The following is a 5,668-nucleotide window of genomic DNA, read 5'->3' as shown; positions in this document are numbered from 1 at the left end:
TGGCTCACTCGGGAGTGTGCGGTGCTGATAACACCAAGGCCCTGGGTTCGGATCCCATATAGGGATGGTCGGTTCGCTCACTGGCTGAGCGTGGTGCTGACAACACCAAGTCAAGGGTTAAGATCCCTTTACCGGTCATCTTTAAAAAAAAAAAAAAAAAATCTGGAAAACAGCAAATTGCACAATTTTAGAGTATTACTATTAATATAAACTAGCATTTATTGAGTGTCTAAAATTTGTAAGCTGCCACGCCTTGTTCCCATTGCATCATGAAGCTGCATATTATTTTCCTTAATTTACAGATAGGGAAAGTGGAGCTTGAAGAAGATAAGAGAGTGGCCCCAGGTCATACAGTAGCCAGCAGTGGGGTGGACATTGGAAGCCAGGTCTGATTCCAAAGCCCGTGTTAAATGGATGAACACTAATAATCTGCCACCATGTTTATGCTAGCAGTACTGCCAGTGACGGTAGGTACGGGACAATCTGGAGGATGCCATGCAGCTGCTGTGCTTTCCTAAAGCCACAAATCCTGGTGTGACTACAGCTGCATTAATTTCCATGTCAAGTTTCCATTCCAGCTTCTGCGCTGAAAACTTAATCTAGGCCCTCTTAGGTATGTTCTGTCACATTCAGCAATGTTCCTCTCATATCTGTTTCTCCTTGGGGTTAATTCTAACCTCAGGGTTTTATGCAGTGTGAAAATGTTCATGAGGGAAACATCCCTGCTTAACCTTGATCTGTCCTATACTAGCTTTGCACTGAAATGCATAATTGTTCCCTGATAGGCTTTGGTAGTTAGCACCAATATCCACAGTTTCTAAGATTTCCAAATCCTATCATGCCCACTGAGTGGACAGCCTGCCCTACTACATCCTTTCTTCGCAGACTTCACAGCCCTCTGGATGACTGGCCTTCTGATGTGTTCTCTTTTCTGTATCTTCCGCGTCTTTCTTGGACACTAGAAATGTTAAGCTGCTTGCCATTACCACTGTGATGTGATGGGGCCCCTCAAGGTCTTTCTGTCTCTACATCCAAAGTAGCAATTCATTCCTTACTATCAGCCATGCTGTTGTGGTATAGGGCACATGAAAAAGTTGCTGCCACCCAGATTTCCAAATGGAAAACGTTTCTAGTCTCTTTCACTCTTGATCTCTGTATTTTAAGGAATATCTGTTATCCTCAGTCTCCTCCTAGACCCCAAATATGGAGAAATAGCAGAGCTCCCTCTATCATCCACACCAGTGTCAATGTCCTTGCTTCTCCAGCTATTACTCTTCTCCTCCAGCTTCTTCTCGAGAACTCAAAGGCTAAATAACTCAACCCTTCCCTCTTTCTCTTTTTTCTGCTGGATGTAAGTTTTTGAACCTCAGAGTCAATAATTTGTCACTTTTTTGTTCTCTCATTCCATAGCACCCTTGGGATACAAGTGAATAAAGAAACTAGCAGATGTTAATACATAGTTAATACTTTACAAGTATAATCTCCCCTGCCCCAGACTAGAAAAGTACTTTATATGGTTGACTACATTTGTGTACACTTGGAAAAATTTAAAGGATTAGATGAAGAAAACATGTATAGAATAATAAAGCAAGAATAGAAGAAAGAGAAAAAATGAAGAAAATCATCCTACTTTAGAGAGTTGAAGTTTTTTTCTACTATACAGATTGAGGAATTTGAGGCTTAGAAAGACTGAGCAATTTGTCCAGGATTACAGACCTAGCAAACAATGAAGCCAAAATTCAAACCAGACATTCTAACTCCAGATTCTTTGCCTTCTTAACCACTTAGCTACATTCTCTCACATACCCAAATCATTAAAATATACAGCCCACCTACCTACCTTTAATATAGCTTCCTTTGGTTTTGAGTCCCAGTTCAAGGTTTCTTATACTAATGGCCATATTTCTGATCAATGGGACACATGCTTGATAAAGCAAATCACAGGCAGCAAACCATGTTCTGCTGTAATTAGGAGGTGATCCTCTCTACTTCCAGAGAGAAGTCATGTGTTTAAAACTGTGTAAGACCCAGCATGTCTTCATACTGGTGGACACCTTTCACAAGCTATTTGGTGAGGGTCAAGAAATTGTAGAGTCCCAAAGTTAAATAAAGTGGAACTGCACCAGGAGGGTAATTCTTATGCCAAGAACTGCAGCTGTCCTTTATTTATCACAAAGAAAGGAACCTGAAGAGATTGTAGCCAACTATTCAAAATTCTTCTTTATGATGAAGAAATGGAAGAAACATTCCATATATCAGATGAAAAAAATCAGAAACATAGAAACAATTCTGGGATTTTCTCAAAGGTAAGTCAGTGGCAGTGTAATGGCAACTTCTTCAACAGTTCATGACCCACATTCGATGTGATTTTTTGTCTTTATGTTTTCCACTATGTTCCAATTGGAATTATATATTCTTTTTATAACGCTTATCTCATTACATCGCTCCTTGAGAGATGGGCCGGCCAAACATTTCAGAGCCAAAGAATTCACTTACTAGTTTGGTAACACTGGGCAATGTCTTTTAAGCTCCCAAAGTCTTATTTTCCCTATTTGTAAAATGGAGATAATAATAGTTACTAACCCATAGTGGTGGTGTGAGCATTAACTGAATTTGGCATGTAAATTGCTTGGTATACTCAATATATTTTAGCAATAATAATAATGATACTTATTATGCTTCTTGGTAGCCCCAGTGCTTGTTATACCATCTGCACAGGAAACCCTCAATAATTGTTTGTCAAATGCATCAGTCATATGATTTGACAATATACATTATATGAATATATGTATACATGACATCTTAATTAAAACAACCAAATAATGACAGACTATAGAAACAAAAATAAGTTTTCAGCTTGCATGAGGTTTCATCATTTTTGTAAAGCACCTATGAAACTGTAAACCTATAATAATTCTTGGCTTAATGCTTCCTTCACTGTTTTAAATCTAATTTAGAAACTGAATGTGTAAAATGGTGGTAACTTCAGCAATCTACATGTTGCCTGCTGCCTGTAGAAAACTTAGAATGGAAATCCTAACAAAATTAAAAGACAATAGTCAGGTCCTTGGTTGATTTACTTCCAATCTGGTCAGAGGATTTTATCAAGTTTCCTCAGAACAGCTCTGTTCTTTCTCAACACTCTTCTTCACAAATCAATGACTAGGCTTAAGCTTAGTTAACTCAGTGTATTGTAGTGCTAATAAACATATATATGATAAGTACATTTCAAATTTGTTCTGTTGAGTACAAGACTAAAATTATATTGCATCAGTCTATTAAAATTAAATCAAATCACAAATGACTGCATAATTGAACACAGAAAAAAACTACTTTAATATTAATGGTGCATCAAACATTTATTTTTTTTGGTAAATAGTAGAGCCTTGTTTATACTCAATTGATCTACACATCTACATTTGACTAATTCTGACCTCTTAGAGTCTGTGATTCCCAATTCCTGATTTGGATGTGAACAAAGCACAACAGACATGTCAAAAGAAACATCTTTTTTCTTTTTCTAGCACAGCTGAATATTAGAACTATTTCCAACTGAGCTGCTTATTGCAAAATTTTGATACAGTTCATTTTTTAAATCTTTGTAGTTTTATTAGCCCCCAAATTAGGCTCCTTTATTAATCAGCTCTGCAAATATTATAGTTTTAAAAGGCATATCCTGTTTTTACTCTTTCCCTTCCATAGTTGCATGTGGTGTTGTATATCCTCTAATATGTTGTCAAAGATTTTCCCTTCAGTTGGGGTAGATATTTGTACTAATGCAATTAGATGATCAGGAAATAAAGTTACTTCAAATGTGTAATGATTCGAGCAACAGGGTATCTGAACATTAGTACTTTTACAAAGCTGTATTTCTTCAAATTGGAAGGCACAAATGATACATTTAGTTATATCAATGCAAGTATTTTTAGGATATATGTTGATTACTGTGGCTCTACACTTGATAGAGAGGATGTGTTATCTTATATCTTGCCATAACTAAAGTCTCTTATTAGAAGATTGGAATATTACAAATACTTGGATTTTAATTTTTATTTTTCTGAAAACATCATGTTACTTCTTTTCACCAGTTGTATTAATGAAAAGAAATTATGTAAGATAATTCTCCACTCCTTCCCAATTTTTTCATGCAAGGCTAATTTAGTGATGATTAAATTTTTGGAACACAGATTGTTTACAGAGTAGAGGCAGCATTGGCAAATACTCGTATGGGCTGCAGCACTTTACATCCTATCAATTTAACAATGAACTGCTCAATCAGGATGAAGGAATTTCATAGATGAAAGGCTAGTAGCATTACAGGTCTCTTGACTGGGCTAATTCATGTTCGATGCCCTCTGTGGAAGAGACGTCTCCATATAGAGATTAACAAGACATCTCCATCTAGGCTAACGAGATCATCAAATAATGATGCTTGACTAAATTTTCTTGCGATTAAATAATAACTTAAACAAATTCGAAATAACTTCAAGTCCTTCTCAACTGATCAAGAGAAATATATGGTTTTGGAGCTGTCAGGTTCAAGACTCTGGGGATGGGTTCATGTCCCCAAAGTGTTGATGTGGTTCTTTTCTCTTGTAAGATTGTATAGAATGATAACCCAGCTGTGCCCTCACCATATGCTCAGACTCTCACAAAGCTCAAATCAGCTTTCTTTTTCTAAATTACTTCCTCCCTTGATGTATGGATCTTATTTATAACCTTCCTTTGTGCGGCCATAACACTATCACATAGGGCTTAGTTTCAGAAAACTGTAGCAATTGCCTGGAAATTGATTTGATGTCTTTTGCCCATCCCTCCCTTAGGTCCCTGAAGACATTTTAATATGAGCCATGACATTATGATGGATGAAATCTGGCATTTTACTGTAGCAATGCTACTCCCATGTGGAAAATAACAGCTTGTTCAAAAGCTGGTCTTCCAGCCAGATTTAGGATATACAGTAAGCCACATTTCCAATCTTCTCCCTTTTCTTTCCTTACAAAATATCTTTCCCAGACTTCTTTATTTTGATTATCAAATTGTCTGGTATCACAGGTTGAAGCTAATGGAAGTCATATAATGATAACAGTAAATGTCACCAAAAGACAGATTTAATTGTGAAGAAGAAACAATCTAGATATTTGAACGTGGAATGAAATAATTTTCTGATACACACTATCGTCTGTGAAAACACCAACTTTCTGCTGATTTGTGAAACAATTTCACATTTTTTAAAAATAGTTTAAAGTCTATGAGAAACTAATGCCAGCAGTCCAGATGAAAAAAAAAATCATTAAATTTATTCCTTAATAATCCATATGTTCCTGTTGGTAAGTTGCAACATTTTTTTCTAACTTTGTATTAACTACCATATTCAACTCTTTTAAGGCTAATAAATACAAGTGTGTTTACAAGTTTCCTAATCAAAAAGGAGAGAAAAATATTTATAATCCCACTAGTGTGTGCAATTAATATTATTTATATTTAATTATCAAGATATCATTGGACCTGATGTTTAGCTATGCTGCGTAGTTTGACACCTCTGAGAATGACTAACTGCAGCCAAGTTCTCCAATTGATCGGGGTATTTCCTATAAACCCATATCATCTACTAAAGTAGAATAATTGGACTTAGAGAAAAGATGAAAATATATTCCATTAAAAACAT

This window comes from Galeopterus variegatus, unplaced genomic scaffold, assembly GCF_000696425.1.
Source record: "Galeopterus variegatus unplaced genomic scaffold, G_variegatus-3.0.2 Scaffold6182, whole genome shotgun sequence".
Classification (NCBI taxonomy): domain Eukaryota; kingdom Metazoa; phylum Chordata; class Mammalia; order Dermoptera; family Cynocephalidae; genus Galeopterus; species Galeopterus variegatus.
Note: the sequence above shows the minus strand (reverse complement) of the source record.